At 43.1% G+C, this 25,186-nt stretch overlaps 1 protein-coding gene across 1 annotated transcript in view; it reads left to right on the forward strand.

Annotated features, from left to right (window-relative positions):
• Positions 1-3,705: 3,705 nt before the first annotated feature.
• The window catches only part of nckap5l (NCK-associated protein 5-like), a 61,363-nt gene continuing 39,882 nt past the window's right edge, over positions 3,706-25,186 (forward strand). The window contains exon 1 of the mRNA XM_085782967.1: positions 3,706-3,851. The gene's annotated coding sequence lies outside the window, so the exon portion shown is untranslated. The remainder of the gene's footprint in view (positions 3,852-25,186) is intronic.

Genomic DNA, 25,186 nt, shown 5'->3' on the forward strand with positions numbered 1-25,186 from the left:
CATGTGTAAATGATCATAAAACCAAAGGTCACATATAGATTAATAAGCCTGGTGAAGTGAACATAAACATACACTGCAAAAACTCAAAATCTTACCAAGAATATTTGTCTTATTTCTAGTCAAAATAATCTAATCTAATTCTACTTAAAATTAGACTCATCACATTAAAAAGTAGCTTGTTTTCAGACACTTTTTACTTCTTTCAAGCTGATTTTCACTTGAAATAAGTAGAAAAATCTGATAGTGGAGCAAGTTTCTTATTACAAGCACAAAAAACTTGCTTTCACTGGCAGATTTTCTTACTTATTTCAAATGAAAATTTGTTTCAAACAAGTGAAAATGATCTAAAAACAAGTTAATTTTTAGGTGATGAGTGGATAGAGATTAGTTTTGACTAGAAATTAGACATTTTGACAAGAAATAAGACAAATATTCTTGGAAAGATGTTGGAATTTTTGTAGTGTGCGCGGCTGCATCTTCTATAGCTGGGCAGAAAACGACACAAATGAAACATAAATGATGAATCGTCCATGAGGAGAGATTGACTCCGTGTTGTCGTAGCAGCAGACAAACGTCCTCAACTTCCTGTTCTTCCTCAGGTGGTGTCGGACGTCGTCAGAGGAGAAGATGAAGATGAAGATGAAGCTGCAGCGGCGGCCGACGCTCCCAGATGAACCGTCAAACTTCCACTCTGTTTTTATTTTTGTTTAGTTTTGTTTTTAAACACAAACCAGTTTCATGTTGTCGACTCCACCACAGACACTTCATCACCTGGAGCAGCGTCACCGACCGGGTCACACTGGTGCTGAACACAGCCTCAGGTTAAATTAACCTTATTGTGTCAATAATAATAATAATAATAATAATAAAGGGATAAACAGACTCATCACACATTAAAAACAACATTAATACAAAGTTTAATTAAAAGGATAGTTCACCCAAAATTGAAATTTCACTCATTATCTACTCTCATGTGGACTAAGAGCTGGGAGAAGTTTCAGAGTCCTCCGTGGCTTCTCTGAGTTACAGGGGGTCTCGGCGTAGCAGTGCATGTCCATACAACGGTTGCAAATGGATACCAACTGTCTTCGTAACAAAAAGACACACCAAAAAACATCCAAATACCTCCATGCTGCTCGTATGTAATGTCCGTCTTGTATTGAAGCCCCAACATGAGAAATTGTCCCGAAAAAAATGAAATACCTAAGTCTATATTTCAAGCTTGTTTTGTAGCGGAAGCTCCTCTTCCCGGTTCGTCCAAATCTCGTGAGATTTGCGCCGGCGTCAGTACAAACAAGCTTGAAATATAGACTTATTTAATTTTTTGGGGGACAATTTTGCATTTCGGGGCTTCAATACAAGACGGACATTACATACGAGCAGCATGGAGGTATTTGGATGTTTTTTGGTGTGTCTTTTTGTTACAAAGACAGTTGGTATCCATTTGCAACCGTCATGGACATGTACTGCTACGCCGAGACCCCCTGTAACTCAGAGAAGCCACGGAGGACTCTGAAACTTCTCCCAGCCCTTAGTCCACATGAGGAAATTTCAATTTTGGGTGAACTATCCCTTTAATAATAATAATAATAACATCAGATTAATGTGTTGTCTCCTCCGTCTCTGAGTGATGGTGAAATAAATAAAACCAAGTGGAGATTCAGGTCTGTGAGTTTTAAAATGTTATTATAAAAAACATAACGGTCAGACACAATATGACATTTAATATTTGATGAGTTCTTTGCTCCTTTTATTATTATTTTGAACACAGAATAAACAGTGTGAGCTGAATATAACCTGTTGTACTTTTTAAAATTCTCTTTTTTTATTATTATTTTTCAATTTTATGAACACGAACAACAGAAAAACAAAACATACAGAATAAAATAGTCCTAACCAAAGTATTTGATCCCCTGCTCCCCCTTTTGTAAGTTTGCTCCCCCACAAATAAACTGGACAGACTAGCCATATAGTTTTTATGGAAAGTTTATTTTAACAAAAAGAGACAGAATATCAACAAAACATCCAGAAATAATTATCATCATATAAAAGTTATAGATTGATTTACATTTGATCAAGTGAAATAAGGGGAAAAAATCTGCAGGGAATCAAATACTTATTTTCCCCACTGTATATATACTGTATATGTATATATATATATATAAAACAATGGGGGAAAATAATGGATATTAAAGTACATACAATATTTTTTTTACATTTTAATTCACAATCAGGACAAAAACGCTGCCAGTGTAATTAATTTCTCCTTTGTTTACATCCTGCTCCTACAGTAACGGCTGTTGGTTCAGTTTCATCATCATCACAGACTTTACATTAACTCACCTGTAAAAACACAGAGGTTGAAGCAGCAGCGTGAACCTCCATGTTCGACCTTCACAGGGGTCAGAGGTCACAGGGGTCAGAGGTCACAGGGGTCAGAGGTCACAGGGGTCAGAGAGGTCAGAGTGACGTTTCTCCAACAACAGACTGATCCACTTCAGTCACATGTTTGTGTTTTTATTGTGTTTCATGTTCCTGTTCCACAAATAACAATAAAACTATTTTACTGATCCAGTGGCCGAGCTGCTTCTTCTCTTCCTCTTCCTCCTCTTCCTCTCCTTCTTCCTCTTCCTCCTTCTCTTCCTCTCCTTCTTCCTTCTCTTCCTCTCCTTCCTTCTCCTCTTCCTCTCCTCCTCTCCTTCCTTCTCTTCCTCTCCTTCTTCCTCCTTCTCCTCTTCTGCTTCTTCCTTCCTCTCCTTCCTTCTCCTCTTCCTCTCCTCCTCCTCTCCTTCCTTCTCTTCCTCTCCTTCTCCTCCTCTTCCTCTCCTTCTTCCTTCTCCTCTTCCTCTCCTTCCTTCTCCTCCTCCTCTTCCTCTCCTTCTTCCTCCTTCTCCTCTTCCTCTCCTTCCTTCTCCTCTTCCTCTCCTTCTTCCTTCTCTTCCTCTCCTCCTCCTCTCCTTCTTCTCCTCTTCCTCTCCTTCCTTCTCCTCCTCTTCCTCTCCTCCTCCTCTCCTTCTTCCTTCTCTTCCTCTCCTTCTTCCTTCTCCTCTTCCTCTCCTTCCTTCTCCTCCTCTTCCTCTCCTTCTCTTCCTCTCCTTTCTTCTCCTCTTCCTCTCCTTCCTTTTCTTCCTCCTTCTCTTCCTCTCCTTCTTCTTCCTTCTCATTCTTTCTCCTGCTGCTTCTTCCCCTTCTTTTTCTTCTTCTCCTCCTTTTCTTCTCTTGTTTCTAATTCCTCTCCTCCTGCTTCTTTTTCTTCCATTTTTTCTTCTCCTTCACCTCCTCCTTCCTGCTTCTTCTCCTCCTCCTCTTCCTCTCCTTCCTCCTTCTCCTCTGTCTTCTTCTCATTCTTTCTCCTTCTTTCTTCTTAGTCCTTCTGCTTCTTTTTCTCCTCCTTCCTCTTGTTTCTAATTCTTCTCCTTGTTCTGCTTCTCCTAACTTCTTCTCCTTCCTCCTCCTCCTCCTCCCCCTCCTCCTCCTCCTCCAGTTCACAGTGACCACAGTCTTTTAGAGCTGCGTGTCTCTAAGCACCGTGTAGTTACATGGTGAAGTTATGTTTGGCAGCATGGGACAGAACTGAACTCAGAGAGAGAAGAGGAAAAAAAGCAGAAATCGGGGCGGGTAACGAGATTTCATGCAATGACATCACTTTTCCTGAACCCAAACAGAGAGAGAGCAGGAGGAGGGGGGTGAGAGAGAGAGAGAGCAGCCGCTGCAGAGAGAAAGAGAGAGAGAGGGGAGCGACACTAGCGCACGGAGACAGATTTACAGAAAAACCAAGAGGATCAGACTGAGTCGGGAGTCGAACATGGAGCCGCTGCTGCTGCTGCTGCACCGCTGCTCCACCCGATGAGGTGAGTGTGTGTCCGTGTAGTGTAGTATGTAGTGTGTCTGTGTGTCTGTGTGTGTAATGTCCATGTGTAGTAGTGGAGCCTCCACCGCTGCTGCTGCTGGATCCAGACCCGGACTCTGAGCTCCGGGCTGCGGCGGCTCATTGTCTCCTCCGCGGCCCAGGAAGAGGAGGCTCAGGGCGGGGAGAGGCAGCGCGACGAGCCGCTGGTAGCTCCGGAGCTCTGGTAGATAGGCTACAACTGGTTTGGGTTTTTTTTTTTTTTTTTTTCTTCTTCTCCTTTTGGGCGTTACAGCAGCAGCAGAGCCGGTGTCGGTGCAGCAGTGGTCCGTGTTCGGTGTCGGTGTTGCTGTGTTGTGTTGTAGTGTTGTGGTGTCGGACTCAGGCCTGAACAAAAGAGAAGCCGCTGCTGCTGCTGCTGCTCTCTCTCTCTCTCTCTCTGTGTGTGTGTTTTAAGGCCGTTTCCTGCAGCAGATCCCATAATATTTCTGTTTTAACTGCCGAGTCTGATCCACATCCTGTCGCAGGCTGCACATGAGGACACACACACACACACACACACACACACACACATATACACACACACACACACACATATGAAAAAAAAAGAGGAAACATGGAAGAGGAATAAGAGCTGAGAGCAGCAGGGATCATTTTACATGTCACACTGATGCAGAGGGAATCAACTGATTCATTAATGCTGTGTGTGTGTGTGTGTGTGTGTGTGTGTGTGTGTGTGTGTGTGTGTGCAGCAGGATGATGGTTGATGTAATGTGAAGTTAAGAGCCATGATACAGGAGGATTAATCACAGCTGTTCATTCATTCATTCATTCATTCATGTCCATGTGTTTTATTGTGTTTGACCTTCACTATGATGATGCTGTGTCACATTTACCTGCATAAACATTATAGAGTTCCTGAATGCAGCAGAGTTTAATGTGAGTGAATGAGTCATTAACCTGTACACACACACACACACACACACACACACACACACACACAGAGGAGAAGCTGCTGTGTCGCAGTTCAACTTTTACAATGAGAAATATTTGCATCGTCACTGAATCTGGAGAGAGAGAGAGGGTTAGGGAGTGGATGTCATTCAGAAAGAGAGAAGGTAGTTAAAGTCTTTCCTGACGTCTCCTCCATCCTCCTGTCTTATATTTGTATTTTCTGTTAAAATGTAAGAATAATAAAAAAAAAATCCCTCAAATTTATGAAAATAAAGACAGAAGCTGTAAACGAGAGGTTTTATAGATGTAATCTAAACTCACATTAGCGTACATCAGCTTTTTTTTCTTTTGCTGTTTTGTTGGAAGTGAGGTTGACATTCGCATAAAGTTTGTTTAAAAAAAAATTAGGTGATGGATCCATAACACTAGATCAGTTTCTGTATCAGCTGATTGATCAGTATCAGAGTCTGCTGATTGGTTCATGGACCGATAGATGTCAAAGACCCAGGATGGATCAGTTTGGTATCGACAGACGAAGTGACAGAGACAGAAATGTCCAGAAAATGAGGTAGGCTACAGAAGAGACAAAGTGTCCGTCATCTTCATCTTCTACGCTGTGACACTTCAGGTGTTTAGATTTGACTGGAAGTCAGTAGCAAGGTTATTATAGTTTTACAATGTTTTTTTTTTTTTTTTTGATAGCACATAGTGAGATAGACAGGAAAGGGGGAGGCAGAGAGAGGGGGCATGACATGCAGGAAAGGTCTGCCCGACGCGGGATTCGAACCGGGGACGCCTGCGTTGAGGACTGCAGCCTCTACATGGGGCGGCCGCTTTAACCACTGCGCCACGCACCGCCCCATAGTGTTACAACGTTGATTGGTTTTTATTTTTATTTAGTTTTTCTGTTTGCTTTTTTATTTCAGTTCGGTTTTAGCGAGTTCAACATGTGATTAATTAGTCTTAGTTGTAGTTTTATTTAGTCTTAGTTGTAGTTTTATTTAGTCTTAGTCTTAGTTGTAGTTGTAGTTTTTATTTAGTCTTAGTCTTAGTTGTAGTTTTATTTAGTCTTAGTTGTAGTTGTAGTTTTTATTTAGTCTTAGTTGTAGTTTTCCAGGTTTTAGGAGAAAGCCTCTGTCAGACCTCTGAAGATGAACTCTTTAAACCCTTTTAGTTGCATCCATCCCATAATGTTCCCATCAGTCCTCATCAGGTTCCATTCCCTCTTATCTAGCTGTGGGTCGTACTCCAAGTCGTTTTCTTCCTGCAGCTTTAAGACATGGACAAGAAAACTACAACTAAGCTGCTGTTATCTGATGAAACTTTACTTTACTGCAGTTTAGCATCAAACCTGGAGCTTGGAGCTATAGCTCTAGTTTTTATTTTTATTTCAGTTTAACTAGATTATGTTTTCACTGCTGGTTTTAGTTTTAGTTACTATAACAACCCTGGTCAGGAGACGTGTTGTGTTGTGATGAGCAGCAGAAACAGAAACACACAGTTCATTTAGTGAAGCACATAGTTTGTGGTTTCTGAGCTGAATGAGTCGTTTTCATGAGCTGGACTCACCCATTATTTATCATTGTTGATTCATAAACAATTCAATCCTTTGGTTTTTTTTATTTTTATAAAACATCCGAAAACAGAGATTTGGTCGATCATCATCATCATCATCATCATCATCATCATCATCATCATCACAGCTCGTGGTTGAAGCGACGAAACCTAGAAATAGACGAAGAAACTCTGGAGATTTTAGAGAAACGCTGCAGGTTGTTGTTTTTCTGTCCATCAGCTGATTGACGGAGGATTTCAACTTTAAAGGAGAATTCCGGTCATTTTTGACCCCTAAATCGTTGTCCTGATGGTCACCCAGTGTTGGTTGGAGCAAAAAACGCAACTAAAATTGCTGCAGGCAAACTGAAGTTACCATGGCTACCCGGCGCTAGGGATAGCGACAACGCTAACCCATGGGGGCAATTCTTTCAACCACAACAAACACTCAGAAAACAATCAAATATCTATGGTACATGACTGGAATCCTTAGAGACACCACTGAACTCATATAGTGTACAGTATAAACAGTATAAACTTTGTGTTTTTGCATGTAGCCACTCACCTCAGACAGCCGAACTCTGAAACATCCTGGAAAGACATTACTATCCGATCACAGAGCGCCTGCTCTCCCCGCCACAGAAACAAACACTAAAACAGTCGAGCAGTGCAGTGGTAATGTCCAAAATATCTCCGACCGTTTATTTTAGTAAAGAAATCATCACAACAAGGAAAAAGTGTTTGTTTCTGTGGCGGGGAGAGCAGGCGCTCTGCGATCGGATAGTAATGTCTTTCCAGGATGTTTCAGAGTTCGGCTATCTGAGGTGAGTGGCTACATGCAAAAACACAAAGTTTATACTGTTTATACTGTACACTATATGAGTTCAGTGGTGTCTCTAAGGATTCCAGTCATGTACCATAGATATTTGATTGTTTTCTGAGTGTTTGTTGTGGTTGAAAGAATTGCCCCCATGGGTTAGCGTTGTCGCTATCCCTAGCGCCGGGTAGCCATGGTAACTCCGGTTTGCCTGCAGCAATTTTAGTCGTGTTTTTTGCTCCAGACAACACTGGGTGACCGGGGCGGTGCGTGGTGTAGTGGTTAAGTGGCCGCCCCATGTAGAGGCTACAGTCCTCAACGCAGGCGTCCCCGGTTCGAATCCCGCGTCGGGCAGACCTTTCCTGCATGTCATTCCCCCTCTCTCTGCCTCCCCCTTTCCTGTCTATCTCACTGTGCTATCACATACAGGCAAAAAATCAAAAAAAAAAAACAAAAAACACTGGGTGACCATCAGGACAACGATTTAGGGGTCAAAAATGACCGGAATTCTCCTTTAATCATGATCAATGATGTTCGTTTCAGCTGATCAAATGTGTGTGTGTGTGTGTGTGTGTGTGTGTGTGTGTGTGTGTGTGTGTGTGTGTGTGTGTGTGTGTGTGTGTGTGTGTGTGTGTGTGTGTGTGTGTGTGTGTGATCTCAGTAAGGAGCTGCAGCTCTGGTCTGAAACATCTCGGTGATGTCAACGTCGCTGGTCCGGGTCCAGATCTGCTCTCATTCTGGTCTCGTTGTCTCATCTTGGCTCCTGAACCAGGACCAAGCGTTAGGTCAGAGGCAGAGACGACGGTTGCTGTTTGAACCCCGAGTTCTGAGTTATGAGCTCTGGGCCGGGGGGACGGCCGGCGTTCAGGCTGTAAAATATTTAACTTTCACTGAAGATCTTTTTATGAAATGCTCAATGAATCTTTTAGTGCAGTGCAGGCAGCAGGCGGTCGGTTCAGCTTTGAAACAGAAGAGATGACGTCTCCTCCTCAGAACCGTGTGTTGATGTAACGCTGCTGCAGCTTCTTGTTGCCGTTGCCGTTGTTGTTGTTGTTGGCGCTCGCAGACAAAACGCTGCAGTTTATGGTGAAAGAAGGAAATCAGTGACGGCTCAGTGGAACAGAGATCCATCGAAACCAAAGCCCCATGACTTCATGATGAGTGGATGTGATCATCTCTCCGGTCGCATCCAGGTTGGACTCAGAGTTACAGTTACATCATCGACACCAGCAGCTTCAAATCGATGCAGCAGAACCGGAGTTTACTGGTTCTAACAGTGCGTTCATGTTCCAAATCTTGAACGCTCCCTGAAGTCTGAAGCTCCACCGGCCCCGACACGAGGATTCAAGATGGCTGCTACTCAACGTAAACACTGGAGAGCACGCTGCAGGATTCTCTTTATTTCATTTCTCTCATAATTGTCTCACACATTAAAGGATCATTACCGTTTTTTACAATCTGGACCTTATTTCTAGCATAAAATCCGATCATTCAACTCTATCAACTTTGGTGTCACTACAAGTGGTTGTGATGAAATGAGCTCCAGCCGAGAGCCGCGTATATCCGTATAATGGAGTCTACAGGGCAGCAGAATGCAGCCTCTAAATAACACATTATCTGCAGAGGAACTCCTTCATTTCACCAATATTTAGTTCTGATAGGCTAGTGCTATTCCCCTCTGAGTCCAGGGTTAGCTGTTATCAACATCCGGGGTCTGTAGGTTGACCTACTGACCTCTGACCTGGATGATGTCATCTCTGAGCGCCACGCGGTGCGGCTTGTTGCTACCGCTAATGCTACGGTTCGTTTCTGCGTGTTTCCGACTTGTCAGAACAAAATGAGCAGCTGGATGAAGTTCAGCTTCCACAGGCTTCCTCTCCTCAACCTGGACTCACTAAAGCTCCGGCTAGTTGAGATAAAAATGGACCCGAATGCCGAAGCAGAATGATTATTATCAGAATGAGCCGGGCGGCGCTCAGAGATGACATCATCCAGGTCAGAGGTCAGTAGGTCAACCTACAGACCCCGGATGTTGATAACAGCAAACCCCGGACTCAGAGGGGAATAGCACTAGCCTATCAGAACTAAATATTGGTGAAATGAAGGAGTTTCTCTGCAGATAATGTGTTATTTAGAGGCTGCATTCTGCTGCCCAGTAGACTCCATTATACGGATATACGCGGCTCTCGGGATAACGGCTAACCCCATCGTATCTCTGGTTTGACGCGGTCTGTCAACGTCAAACAAAAACCCAGAGAGAGTTTCACATCTGTACTTTCCGGTGATGTTGACGGCAGCGCTCCAGGTGACCTTGTGTTTTTGTTACGGCGCTTTGAAAACACATCACGAGAGCTGATCCTAGACCTGGAGGTAAAAACCAGTTTGTCTCTCATATCACAGTGAAGCTCAAACATTTATACCTGGTCGGTGTTGTTACCGTGTCGTCTCTTTGTTGGTCAGTTGTTGTTTTAGTTGGTTCATGTATCACTGCAAAAACTCAAAATCTTACCAAGAATATTTGTCTCATTTCTAGTCAAAACAAATCTCATTCTACTTAAAATAAGACTCATCACATTAAAAGCAGCTTGTTTTAAGACACTTTTTACTTCTTTCAAGCATATTTTCACTTGAAATAAGTAGAAAAATCTGATAGTGGAGCAAGTTTTTCTTTCTTATTACAAGCACTAAAAAAAACTTGCTTTCACTGGCAGATTTTTCTACTTATTTCAAGTGAAAATGTGTTTGAAACAAGTGAAAATGATCTAAAAACAAGTTAATTTTTAGGTGATGAGTCTTATTTTAAGTGGAAAGAGATCAGTTTTGACTAGAAATGAGACATTTTGACAAGAAATAAGACAAATATTCTCGGAAAGATTTTGAGTTTGTTCATGTAACAGGAAGGTTGTGAGCAGGAGAGGATTTTCAGAATAAAAGCGTGTGGATGTGTCACAGTTTGGTGCAGAACATGAGGAACCACTAGTGAACGTCTCATCCTGAGGAACTGACCTCAGATCTGCTCGTCGTCTCTGGATAAATGTGGTTCCACTCTGCGCTCACTACATCACATTTATGGCCCTGAGTCGCCGTCGTTGTCGTTGGAGCTCGATTGAAGTTTCGTGTCCCAGTGCAACTTTGAGATTACATATCTGAGCGGCGCTGATGACATCATGAGCGGCGGCGGTGACTTATTGGAGTGTAATGGGCAGGATAAGTGCTGCTCGCTCTGCTCGCTCGGCTCAACAGCCTCTAATTGTTCACAGATGTGGAACACGCCTTCGTCCCACATGTTGTTCACAGTAACAGACCGGCGCTGTTCAGGCTTCGTTATGACCCGGGGAGACGTGGCACAGAGCTGCCGTCTGATTGGCTGCTGGCTGCTGCTCACACACCAGCTGACACAGTCTGATCAGTAATCGAATAATCGGCTGATCGGTAGAAAACTAATCCCAACGCTAAACCTTCGTCAGGAAAGTGAGAGATGCTGGAATCTCTAGTATTTTGTTTTGGTATCTGCTGTAGGTGGTGTGTATGTGTTTAGCCTATATGTATGATTTAAAGGTTTAAAGGTTTATCTACAGCTTCAGCCTTGTGAACCCTTTCTGTTGGATGGATGGTTGTGTTTTTCTGAGTTGCCGATCGAAATAAACTCAAACTCAAAGTGTGTGAGTTCAGGAAACCAAAAAGATAAATTCATATCGGAACAAACTGATAACGAACAAACCAGATGTTGAATCTGATCAACAGAAGATCAACTTCACTAACTGATCGTCAGACGTCGTATTTGGCTCCAGGAAACTGTGATGAGCATTTTCACTGTTTGTCTCTTTAGTGAATGAACGTCTCCAGGCTGATCTGTGATCTGTAACAATGATGGTGGTTTAGCGTTAAAGCTGCAGCTGCCGATCAGCTGATCTATTGACGGTTGGCTATTGACAGAAGTTCAGATTAAACCGAGACGTCTTCAGATGTTTGTTTTGTCTCGGTTTGACACGTCTCAGTGTCTCTGTAGTGAGAGCGCGTCATTAAAGCAGCTGCTGCTTCTGATTGGTCCTCAGCTCGATCCGATGCTGCGTTCGAGACAAATCGGAACTCTGAATCTCCGAGTTGAAAACTCTGTTTAGCAACTTCAAAGTGTTGGAGACGCATCGACGCCAGAAAAACCAACAACATGTCGGACCAGGACAAAGTTTACATTCAAAGTGCTTCATGTAGCGAAGGCATAAAAACATTACAAAGGACACAAAAACAACAACAAAATAACTTTTAAATATATTTTTGCATTTAAAGGCATTTTAATTGATGTTTCGCCGTCTCAGAGATTGCTGCATTCTCAGAGCTCAGAAAGATTCGGGTCGGAAGTTCGGATTCCTGATGTAAATGCGTTTCATTGCACCAGCTCGTAAACCTGCGTTAACGTCACTGCGGTTAGTTCCTACTACAAATACGTACAGAGCTTCACAAGTTCTAGTACTTTTAGCAACACAAATGCTAAACTAGACGACACAGAGCAGCAGAAGTCGAGGAGAAGTGACTCTGATTTATTTTTCTCTGTTGTTGTCCTGGTCTGGGGCCGTTCAGTGACAGCAATCGGATCCAGAATTAGATGGATGCGCTGGTTCCAGGCGCGAGTCCCGAGCTCAGCGGCCGCTCTGTTGCACTTTTCGGATTTGGAGGTTGGATTCATCAGAGTATTTCAGAGTAAAATCCAACGCAGCAGAAGTCAGGGTAGATTTTTTTTGTCCGACTTCAACAAGTGGGAGGAGCTGGGACTTAAAGGTGGCGTTGGGTTCGATTGTGCTTTTTAAAGTAGGAGGTCGGAAAAACTGATTGTACTCAGAGCTCAGAAAGATTCGGGTCGGAAGTTCGGATTCCTGATGTAAATGCGTTTCATTGCACCAGCTCGGAAACCTGCATTAATGGACAATTCCGGGCAATTTCAACTTGGGGCTGTATTTTCCTAACATTTTAGCTCTAAAAGAAGGTTTTCAGTTTAATTGCTCCAGTTTTGCGGTAGTTGTGTCTGTCCCCGCATCGCCAACTGACATGTTTTGTAAAACTAGATCTAATTCAAAGTCTTGTGCGAGATCCAAGGTGACGCTCGGTGTGTTCACGCGCAGTCGGAACTAAGCTTGTGTCATAAACACAGGAATATCAACTCTGGACTTGCTTGAAAGGTTGAAAGTAGGAGGTTGGAAAGATCAGAGTTCTGAGTCGCCTTGAACGCAGCACGAGTCCAGGTGAACTGATCCAGAGCAGCAGAGACGAGTCCGACCCTCCTGTGGTCTCATATCTCTACAACCCCCCCCCCATCCCCCGACCTCCACATGTGTAAACGTCTCGGCTTTGAAGATCGGCGCGGCCGGGCTGAGACCTCGGCTTATCAGTGATCAGTGCAGCCGCTTTTATCGCCTCTGTGTGTGTGTGTGTGTGTGTTGCATTCAGGTGCTGTAGTTCAGCAGACGCTTTGGTTGGAGTCTCTGCATCAGTATTAAAGGGATAGTTCACCCAAAATTGAAATTGCACTCATTATCTCCTCCCCGGACTAAAAATAAAATAAGTCTTTATTTCAAGCTGGTCCGTCCAAATCTCGCGGGAGTACTGACACTGGTGCAAATCACGCGAGATAACTTTGAAACTTCTCCCAGCCCTTAGTCCACATGAGGGTGAGTAATGAGTGAAATTTGAATTTTGGGTGAACTATCCTTTTAATGTTAATGTTGGTGCAGAAATATCCATCAGCTGCAGCAGCAGAGAGTCGGTTGGATGAGACAAAGCTCACAGCAGGAGGGAGGAGAGACACCACCTTCATCATCATCATCCTCACACACACACACACACACACACACACACACACACACACACTGCAGATATGTGATCAAAGGGAGCGTGTGTGTGCTGCATCGTTTCCCCGGTGGCCTGTTGTTGTTGTTGTGTTGTTTCCTCCTCGTTGGGATTATTTACACGTCAGATTAGTTGGAGCTTCGTCTCTTCGTCTCTCTGCTCCTCATCCACATCCTCACACACGACGAGCTCTGAAATCTCATGATGCACCGCTGAAAAGGAGCCTGAGGAATCTGTGTGTGTGTGTGTGTGTGTGTGTGTGTGTGTGTGCAGAGAGAGAGAGAGAGAGAGAGGTGAATGCAGGACTCAGGAATCTGAGCAGCTGCAACAAACCTCTGATTCATCCACAGGAAACCAGTCCAGGAATGTGGCTTTAATCAGCTCAGGTAGAACCAAGTCCACGCAAACCACCGCCGGTCCCGGTCCCACACAGAGGGATTAGTCCAGAGTGAGTGTGTGTGAGTGTGTGTTGTTGTGTTGAACAGAGTCTCTTTGTGTTTCCCTGCAGTTTATTTTCATTTGTCTTAAAGGGATACGCTTATATATTTTTTTGTGTGTGTCTTGCCTCACTCCTGAGTCCATGACCAGTAGATAGACACCATCCTTTCAACTGTGCGTGCAGTAACAAGGCCGTATCGCCCGTAAATAGCTTAGCTCAAACACTGGAAGTGTATAGGTAGTGTTAGCCTGCCTCCACCTAAAGTCATCACAGAAACTCTTCAGCAACTCTAAACGGAAACCGGCGGGCCGATCTTCGTCTCAGAGCTGACAAAACTCTCCGGTAAGGCATCTTGAGCGGTCAAATGCCGCTAACGGGACGAGATCGGTCAAAACGGAGGGTTCAAGCAAAGACGGTTTATTTTGGTTCAAGCTAGCTACATCGAGGGTAGGTTAGCTTCCTATTTCAGAGTAAAAGCACAAATTCTATCGTCATGGTTTTCTGTATGTAAAGGGCAACGGGTGTTTTATTTTGTGAAAGTAACCGGAAGTGCGTTGGTCACAACGGCTAGCTTGAGTAGCGCCGAATTCGTCCGAACAAAATTGTAAACAGCTGGTATTTAGACAAATTAACGACACACTGCTGATCTAAACGGCTACTTTCTCGCCTAAACATGTTTGAAATGTGGATAAAGTGATACAGAGTTTAGAGCTAAAATGAAATCAGCTTCTGACTGCTGGTTTCAGCTCGGGTAGGAGGCAGGCTAACACTACCTATACACTTCCAGTGTTTGAGCTAAGATAATTAGCGACTTTAGGTGGAGGCAGGCTAACACTACCTATACACTTCCAGTGTTTGAGCTAAGCTAGTTACGAGCGATACGACTCTATCTCCCTTGTTACTGCACACACAGTCGAAAGGATGGTGTCTATCTGCTGGTCATGGACTCGGGAGTGAGCAGGGATGCAAACAGCGCACCGAAAAGCGAAACTCGCTTTTTTCATGACCAGTTAGGTGACTTGTGTGAATCGTTCAGATCCGAAGAGTTTTTGTTTTTGAGGGGGGGGGGGTCTCAGCGTCTCAGCGTCTCAGCTGAGGTCAGTAAAATGTTTTTCTAACAGGCTGACAGTGACAATCACGTGAAACTGAGGCGAACTCATTCATGGTTGTCTCTGATTATACTGATAACAGCCGACCTCCAATGTAGACGCGCGACGTGCGCGCTCGTTACCCAAAGCGGCGCGTAGCCGCATGCATTCGATGCAACGGCAGATGTTTCCCACGGAGCTCTGCCCCGTTTCAGAGGTGAAGGAGAGACGTCGCCTCCGCGATGTAGAATGTGTTCAATTCAAAAAGTGAAACTAACACATTATATAGGCCTATATGTCCATTACACACTGAATGAAACATCCCATGTCTTTATTTATTCAGTTTATTTTAATAGTAATAATTATGACTAACATTCAGTGAAGACCTAAAATTCAGTATCTCCAAAATTGAAATATTGCAAAGGATTTTTTTTTTAAAGCATTTTTAATATAGAAATGTTGGCCTTCTGAAAACTATGTCCATCTATATGCACTCAATACTTGGTTGGGGTTGAACTACTGGAAATTGACTTTTCCGTGATATTGTAATGTAATTATTTGTTAATGGTGAGCCCCCCCCCCACGCCAGACAATTCCTCTCTTTTTTGGTCCTGACCCGTTTGCATCCCTGGTGAGGCAAGACAAGAAAAAAAATGTTGGCGTTTCCCTTTAAAATAAGTTGTTATTGAGGAGCTGTAATCGTACCAAGAAAATCTATAATCGTGACATCCCTACTACTGTTATTCATTTTCACTTGAACTGCTGCTTGTGCCTTCTACTTTTTTGTATCTGCTCCTATTTATTCTAGATTGGTAGATTGTTTTAAATGTTTATTGTCTGCGATGTGATGAAGGACTGAGAGAAACACAATTTCAAAACTTTGAGCTGCTCCGTCCGTCCACCGTCTCTGTCTCTGAACCATAAATAGTCTTCATCTTCCTCTTGGCCAGACCTTGGAGAAAGGATGTGGATGATGATGATGATGATGATGATGATGATGAGTAGTAGTCTGGCAGCCAGATGTGTCCAGATGTGGAGAGAGTCTGAGTCTGAGCTGGACGACCCCGTTACCATGGATCCGCCGGTGTCAGAGAACTAAACCGGTTCCGGCTGGTTCTGACGGTCTGAGGTCACTGATCCAGCTGTGAACGCTGAGTCACAGTCACAACCTTAATTTAAGACTTTAGCTCATTTGAGGAAAAAAAAAATTCAATTCAATAAACTTTATTTGTCTCCAGGGAACAATACACTGCAAAAACTCAAAATCTTACCAAGGATATTTGTCTTATTTCTAGTCAAAACAAATCTCATTCTACTTCAAATAAGACTCATCACATTAAAAAGTAGCTTGTTTTTAGACACTTTTTACTTCTTTCAAGCAGATTTTCACTTGAAATAAGTAGAAAAATCTGATAGTGGAGCAAGTTTTTCTTTCTTATTACAAACACAAAAAACTTGCTTTCACTGGCAGATTTTTCTACTTATTTCAAGTGAAAATTATTTTAAAACAAGTTGATTTTTAGGTGATGAGTCTTATTTTAAGTGGAAAGAGATTAGTTTTGACTAGAAATGAGACATTTTGACAAGAAATAAGACAAATATTCTTGGAAAGATTTTGAGTTTTTGCAGTGTACAGAGAGTCAACATTAAATACAATGGACACAACCAGTGTGAGATAAAGTCTAGACAGTGGAAATAAAACAATGACATGAAGAAACAACGGTGCAACAACAAAACCTGTAATAAAGTCGTTTTAACAATATTAAAGCAGATATCAGTGGAATGTTTTTGTTAATATAAGTCCTAAATAGTCCTATTTTCCGTCAGCAATCACTTACATGAAGTATTTCAGCCTAAACACGAGTCTCTCCGTCACTCTGCTCTGCTGTAACCCGAGGAGAAAATTTTCCTTGTGGGATACAAGTGTTATCCAATGAGGGGAGAGAACGGCATGAAGGGCTGTGTGTGCAGCCAAGGGATGCGCGTGAATGTGGTGACGTAGCACGAGGACCAATTGATGCCTGACAAGGGCGGGGGCTGCTAACTCATGGTGCGTTCAAGGAAACTCGTACTTTGTGTTTTTCCTTCCTGTGAAGTCATACCAGTTCGATCTGGTACGAGTTCACGGGTCGGAAGTTACGAGTGGCCGTTATAGGGAACTTTCACAGACAACAGGACGGTAAAAACACGAGCTACGGGTTACCTGGAACGCTACCAAGTCGTAGTTGTGACTTGAAGCTGTAACTTACGGTTTCAAAAGCCTGCCTTGAACACAGCATTAGCCGAAACGGCCGTGCCACTGATATCTGCTTTAAGAACAAGAAAAAGGGACTAAAAGTAACTGTGTATAAATACTAACTGACTGAAACATTTAGATGAGCAATAAAACTACAAAGTACAACAGAAACACATGCACCAGTTTCACAATAGTGAATATTTTCCCACTTTAATGAAGCTAAATGAACATCAGTGTCTTTGAGTCTCGTCAGATTAAACAATAATAATATTTTTAATTGTTCACTTTGTTTTTTATGTCGGTTTAAACTTTATATGAAGCAGAATCTGATCAGTGAAGCAAACAGCTGTGAGCTGTAAACGTTGCCGAGTCGACTCCGTCTCCTCAGCGATGTGTTTTTGGGATGCCTGCAGGTTACCATGGCGACGCGCTGTGTTCGATTGTTAGGAAACAACCTGAGTTCGAGTCCAAAGTCGTCATGACGACCCACTGACCTCCTGCTGCTGCTGCTGCTGGTTCAGTCTCCACGAGGAGGAGGAGGAGGAAGAGAGAGGAGAGGAAGAGGAGAGGAGAAGAAGAGGAGGGGGGGATGAGGAGAGGAAGATAAGGAGGAGAGGAGAAGAAGAGGAGGAGGAAGAGGAGAGAAGAGGAGGAGAGGAAGAGAAGGAGGAGAGGAGAAGAAGGGGAGGAAGAAGAGGAGGAACAGGAGAGGAAGAGAAGGAGGAGAGGAGAGGAGGAAGAGAAGGAGGAGGAGGAGAGGAAGAGAAGGAGGAGGAGGAGAGGAAGAGAAGGAGGAGAGGAGGAAGAGGAGAGGAAGAGAAGGAGGAGAGGAGGAGGAGAAGAAGAGAAGGAGGAAGAGGAGGAGAGGAGGAGGAGGAAGAGAAGGAGGAGAGGAGAAGAAGAGAAGGGGGAGGAGAGGAGGAGGAAGAGAGTGGAAGAGGAAGAAGAGGAGCAGGAGGGAAAGAAGGTAGAAAGAGGAATAAGGAGAAAAGGAGGAGAAAGCAGGAGGAAGAGAAGGAGGAGAGGAGAAGAGAGAGGAGGAGGAAGAAGAGGAGCAGGAGGGAAAGAAGGTAGAAAGAGGAATAAGGAGAAAAGGAGGAGAAAGCAGGAGGAAGAGGAGAGGAAGAGAAGGAGGAAGAAAGAGGAAGAGGAGGAGAAAGAGGGAGGAAGAGGAGGAGGAGAGGAGAAAGAGAAGGAGGAGAGGAGAAGAGGAGGAGAGGAAGAGAAGGAGGAGGAGGCGTTTGCTGGTTGGCAGCAGCTGCTTCCTCTGGAGCTTCTCACTGAAACAAACGGTTTCCATCACCGAGCAGCGAAGGAAGAGACGAAGCCGGAGGAGTCAGCTGACGACAGAAACACCGTCGGCCTCATGAAGTCTCATATCAAACCGTCTTTTATTTCACTTGGAACAAATAAATCCAGCAAATATCTGATCTGGTCTGAGACTTAAAGGACTATTCCGGGCAAATTCAACTCTATGTATGTTCCTAACATTTTAGGTCTAACAGAAGGAATCTGAAGGTTTTCAGTTTGTTGCTCCTGTTTTGCGGTAGTTGTGTCTGTCCCCAGTTTCTGTCTCACTGTAAATAAAACTGTAAACAACAAAGATGAAAGTCAGGTCAGTGTTTGAATCAGGAACTTTATTAACATGATGTCTGGTGAACGACAGCAGCTGACGGTTCCTCCTCTGATCCAGATCAATACGAAGTTCATCTGTTGTCCTGCAGCGTCCACTCAGTCTGAGTCTGTTGGACCAGGACCTGATCAGCTCAGTCCTGGTTCTGGTCCCGGTCCTGGTTCTGGTTTGGTTTGTTGGTCCTGATCCAGATCCTGTTTATGTGGTCTTGGTTCAGTCAGAGAGTTCTGGTCTGAGGTCCAGCGGTCCTGGTTTCGGGAGGATCTGGGTTTGTAGACGCTGGGATCTGAAGTATAGATGTTGTGTTTTCATGTCGGTCAGTGAGTAACAGCTTCATCCCTCAGTCTGGTGTTTGGTGTTTTAGTCTGGATCTTCAGGATCTCCGGTTTGAGTCCTGAGTCGACCCAGAGGACGATGACCCGGTCAGACGTTAAAGGGATAGTATCATTTTGTGGTTGTATGATCTACAAATAGCCCCTAAGTACTTTAATTGCAGTAGAAGACTCTCTGCACTCCTCCCGTTAGCAACGCCAGCCCATAATAGCCCTGCCCAGAGATTTACAACATACAGTGTTGTGAACAGACCCAAAGAAACGGCCTATTTTCACGTCCTAAAACCAACCAACTAACCAACTCACGTATCCCTCCACCCAGGGTTAGCGCCCGCCGATCAGCAGTTGGTTAGGTCCAAATAAAAACTGCGTTTTTCCTGGAAAAAATTATATTATAGCGAACAATGGAACTGTGTATTTTTTTTTCAGGTAGAACCTCTTTTAGGCTGTGAAAATAGGCCGTTTCATTGGGTCCATTCACAACACTGTATGTTGTAAATCTCTGGGCAGGGCTATTATGGGCTGGCGTTGCTAACGGGAGGAGTGCAGAGAGTCTTCTACTGCAATTAAAGTACTTAGGGGCTATTTGGAGATCATACAACCCCACTTTAAAAAAAATGATACTATCCCTTTAAACTCCTGATCCTGGGTCAGACCAGCGTCACCTGAGGCTGTGGTGACGAGTCAGGTGACGCTTCTCTGCAGGTTTATGACATCACACTGTTGGCAGGCATAGATATATATACGTAGATGCCGCATTCGGGCTTGTTTGGAATGTCTCACGGCCGCCATCTTGAGGAGTAGTTCCTCCTGACAAGCAGTCAACAGTCAGAGGGTTTGACAGCTGTGAATCTGGCAAAATGCCAAACTTTAGTGCCGCGTACAGATGTTCCCATGAAAGAAACGCCAAAACGAAGAGACATGGAATAACTTTTCTCAAGTAATAGGTTGTTTCATATTATATAACTATTATGAACTTGTTGAATTTGATGTAGGTAAGTTATCTGACATAAATGAAACTAACGTAACGTATCATAGGGTGGGATATGTGTTACATTTAGTGCATATACCGGTAGAATATATTAATAGTTTGTTATTTTGTTGCCTGTATGTGTAGGCTAGGCTTATCAGCTGTTTCCCCCGGCTGTGAGTTTGTGGTTGCCATGGTGATGAGGCCGGCGAGTGAGTGTAAACCACTGTAGGCTACCTATATAATTTGTGCTAGGCCATATTAAATCAGTTTCATGGCACTTACATTAACCCTAACTGCTAACGTGAGCTAGCTGAATTGTAGTGATTATATTAAAACAAACGGCTTGAAAATCGGTTGAAAATTCAGTCTGCCTCTGTAGATACAGTAAGTAAAAGTTAGACACCTCCTCCTCAAGATGGCGGCGGCGGCGACAATCCGTTCCAATGGGCAGCAGCGTCAGAGGCGGCTGTCACTACCCGATTTGCGACGCTACCCGATCTGTGACAAAACTGGTCTGCGCATGCGCAGACCGGCCGCCATCTTGGACAGCTGCCTACGGCAACTCCACTTGGACAAACTTCATTTGGGCACTGCCCGATTTGCGTACATGCTTAAAGTTCTGTGAAATTAAAATACGGTACTGTGAAAATGATTAAAAAATAAAATAAAATAAAATAAAAACCGCGGAGGTCCGTCATAAGACAGCCGCGGCAGACTCGTTTATTCAGTGAGTGTTGTGGTAGTTGTGATTGTTTGTGGTTGTCATGGTGATGAGGCCGGCCAGAAAAGAGGACAGTAAACATTAAAAGTCCGCCTGTGTTCCTGTTTTCTGAGCATCAAGATCCAGACCACCACAACCAACCCTCAATTTACATTACTAATAAAGTATTTAAAAAAATAAATAAAAAGATAAACCGTCTCTGGCGACGCACATAGGGCAGTGATCCTAAGTCAATTCAACTAAGTTTGTCCAAGTGGAGTTGCCGTACGTGGCTGTCACAGATCGGGTAGCGTCGCAGATCGGGTAGCGACAGCGGCATCTACGTTTGTCGCTACCCGATCCGCGACGCTACCGGATCCGTGACAGCCACGTACGGCAACTCCACTTGGACAAACTTAGTTGAATTGACTTAGGATCACTGCCCTATGTGCGTCGCCACAGACGGTTTATCTTTTTATTTATTTTTTTAAATACTTTATTAGTAATGTAAATTGAGGGTTGGTTGTGGTGGTCTGGATCTTGATGCTCAGAAAACAGGAACACAGGCGGACTTTTAATGTTTACTGTCCTCTTTTCTCGCCGGCCTCATCACCATGACAACCACAAACAATTACAACTACCACAACACTCACTGAATAAACGAGTCTGCCGCGGCTGTCTTATGACGGACCTACGCGGTTTTTATTTTATTTTATTTTATTTTTTTAATCATTTTCACAGTACCGTATTTTAATTTCACAGAACTTAAAGCATGTACGCAAATCGGGCAGTGCCCAAATGAAGTTTGTCCAAGTGGAGTTGCCGTAGGCAGCTGTCCAAGATGGCGGCCGGTCTGCGCATGCGCAGACCAGTTTTGTCACGGATCCGGTAGCGTCGCAGATCGGGTAGCGACAACGTTTATATATCTATGGTTGGCAGGAGGTAAAGAGCTGCAGGAGCTTAGTGATGATGTCATCCAACAGCTCCTGAGACACTGCAGGTGAATAGGGTAAAACATTTAAACTAACAGATATCAGCATGAAACTTCCCAAGTTTATCACTCACATTAAGACAAATATTTTTTGTATTACCAGTTTTGTTAAAGTTTATGTTTAAATATGTAAATGAGGCAATATCTAATGAAACATGCGCTAATTTGCATATATTTCCAGAACAGAAATCTAAACAATGGATAAAGCTACTTTCAAAATTCTTGTTTTATTTTGTTGACATATTAGAGTCAGAAGTTTTTACCGAGAGGATTTTGGATATCTCTTTTTATCACTCTGTAAATTAGAAAATACTGTCACCAGCCCTAAAAAAAAAAATCAAATTTTGCCATGTTTTTAGTAATAAGATGTTGTATAAATGAGGCTGTGAATAATATATCAACAATCCCCTCTGTAAAAACCTTCAGAATATAGAAAGGGATCAAAGTGGAAGGTTTGGTGTCTGTAAGTGCTGCTGAAGTGGAGATTTCTAGCTCCGTCGTCACACGGAGCCGTGCACATTAAACTGCCCGTTAAACTGTCGTCCCTCAATGGACGATTGTTTCCCCTCCACGTCTGATTTACTGCTCTTCATTCACTCTTTACCGTCCGCGACTTCTCTCCCTTCAGCCGCCATCTGACCACCAACAGCAGCTCCATCTGCTCACGGAGCCTTTACTACAAACACAGATTATTGTTTATAGTTTTATTACTCGTCTACTAAATGTTTTGTTGATCAGTCGTCTATAAAACGTCTCAATTCACCTTCAACCGCATCTGGAAACAGAACATCACTGCGTTTTATTCTGAATTATGTTAAATGGTTTGATCTTGTTCAGCTCAGAGGAGACCAGGCCAGCTGCTATTATAATAATATAAATATAAATATATAATATATAAAGAGATAAGATTGACCTTTAATATCCATGTAAAGTCTGTGAGTGGCTCAGATTCTCTCTTCATCGTCACATGATGAGACGTCCTGTTTGCTGTTTTTTTTGCTTTTATATAGTTGGAGGACGCGTCTCTCATTTTCATTTTTCATTTTATTGTTTATTTGCCGAGGACAATGCACATTAATAAACAATTAATGAACAGCATTGCCACCCGTGAAAATAAAGTGCACATAGTGTTAGCAGCAGTTATAACAATAAGAAATAAAAGGGCAGATAATAGTATCTGCATAAATATAGGAGAAGTGCTTCACCTCTGTGTGTCTTATTCTTTAAATTAGCTTTTAATGTACAAGTTTGCCCGTTTTTTATACCGTTTTATTGCTGTTTTTGAATTTTATTTGCTCTATTTTATGATTTTTTTTTAAAAGTGTAAAGCAGCAGACGTAGAGCATCATCATCACCTGTGATCACCTGAGAATCTGGAACCAGCTCCGTTCTGTTATTTGACTAATCGTCGTCGTCCTGCTGCGTCTCATTGTCCTTTGTTGAGAGACTTCCTGTGTGTGTGTGTGTGTGTGTGTGTGTGTGTGTGTCAGTGTGTGTGTGTGTGTGTGTGTGTGTGTGTGTGTGTGTGTGTGTGTGTGTGTGTATGTAAATGTCTGGTTTGACGAGAAGAGGAGTCATTGAGTGTGATGATGCAGCTGATTTCCATGGTGTTTGCATCGGAGTTAAAGTCCCATGTGACGGAGCAGCAGCTTTCATCTCCTTCATGTGTTTCATCGTCACACTGAGTCTTTGAGCCGGTGGGATTCAGACCGCAGGGCAGAGAGGACGTTGCTGCTGCTGCTGCTGCTGACAATAGGCCTTTTATACACGCTGCTGCTCCACGCCGGCTGCTGGCTGCAGGCTGCAGGCTGCAGGCTGCAGGCTGCAGGCCGCCATGTGACCGTCATTCAGGTCGAGTGGAGGAGCTGCTGCTCAGAGTCTCATTCATCTACAGAGCTCTGTGGATCTGGTCTCAGGTCAAAGGTCAAAGTGGATTTGACCAAACTGAACCTGAACTTGTTCCTCATGACAGAAACCACGACGACCCATGACGACTCAGCTTCCTGTTTCTGTGTCACGTGGGTTTCTCCATGACTCCGCCCCCTTTAGGAGACCAGTGGTAGGGCTGGAGTGATGTTCTTCATGTTGAATCTGACTGTTAGCTGTGTGAATACACACACGGAAAGAACCTATAGGTTTTAATATAGGTTTGAATATATGTGACATGCATAAAATTGGCCGTTTTCATATATACACATATATGCTACTTCATATGGGCGATATATGCACAGATAAACTACATAGGTTTCATATATGCGCATATATACTCATGAGGATATATAGGATATATATATATGCGCATTAATGAAACCTATATGTAGTTTATCTGTGCATATATGCACCATATATTTGCATATATGAAAACGGACAATTTTATGTATCACATATTCAAACCTATAGGTTCTTTCTGTGTGGGTATTTAATATTTTCATAACAAAATATAAATATCTCACTTTCCTCTACCAACAACTTTTATGAACTCTGACTACTAGTAGTGCTACTAGTAGTAAGAGTAGTAGCTAAAAGTGGTAGTAGTAACAGTTGTCGTAGTAGTAGTAGTAGTAGTAGTAGTAGTATACTACTACTACTACTACTACTACTACTAGTGCTTCTATTAGTAGTAGTAGTAACAGTACAGTATAACAGTATCAGTAGTAGTAACAGTAGTAGTAACAGTAGTAGTAACAGTAACAATAGTAGTATAAGTTGTAGTAACAGTAGTAGTAACAGTATAACAGTAACAGTAGTAGTAACAGTATAACAGTAACAATAGTAGTATCAGTTGTAGTAACAGTAGTAGTAACAGTATAACAGTAACAGTAGTAGTAGTATCAGTAGTAGTATCAGTCGTAGTAACAGTAACAATAGTAGTATAAGTTGTAGTAACAGTTGTAGTAACAGTATAACAGTAACAGTAGTAGTAACAGTCGTAGTAACAGTAGTAGTAACAGTATAACAGTAACAATAGTAGTATCAGTTGTAGTAACAGTAGTAGTAACAGTATAACAGTAACAGTAGTAGTAGTATCAGTAGTAGTATCAGTCGTAGTAACAGTAACAATAGTAGTATAAGTTGTAGTAACAGTTGTAGTAACAGTATAACAGTAACAGTAGTAGTAACAGTCGTAGTAACAGTAGTAGTAACAGTATAACAGTAACAATAGTAGTATCAGTTGTAGTAACAGTTGTAGTAACAGTATAACAGTAACAGTAGTAGTAACAGTAGTAGTATCAGTCGTACTCCCCCGTCTCCTCAGCAGCTGAACTCAGATCAGATCTGTGTCTCTGACTCATCATGAATCCTGTTGGCCTCTCTGCTCTGTGATGTGTGTGTGTTGAGGTGAAGCTGCTGTGTGTAGTGTGTGTCTGTTGTGTGTATGTGTTGTGTTGTGTAGTTGTGTAGTTGTGTAGTTGTCCTGCTGACCGGTCGGTGCAGTCGAACAGAAGAACTCTTATAGTTTAATACGTCAGTTTATCTCTGTGTTCAGTCTCTTATAAACCTTCCCAGTCTTGTTTCGTCTCAGACTTTAACTGAAGTTGTTGTGAATCTGGGCCAACACACACACACACACACACACACACACACACACACGGACAGACACACACACACACACACACACGGACAGACACTGGTCCAACAGGCTCCAGTGTTGTGGTCAGATCTGAATGACAATAGTCGTAGAGGAGGAGTGGAGCACACACACACACACACACACCCTGACCCCGGGGTGTGTGTCCGTGTGTGTGTGTGTGTGTGTGTGTGTGTGTGTGTGTGTGTGTGT

The sequence above is a fragment of the Trachurus japonicus genome, chromosome 7 (assembly GCF_045865225.1).
Source record: "Trachurus japonicus isolate A0001 chromosome 7, Traja_1.0".
Lineage (NCBI taxonomy): Eukaryota > Metazoa > Chordata > Actinopteri > Carangiformes > Carangidae > Trachurus > Trachurus japonicus.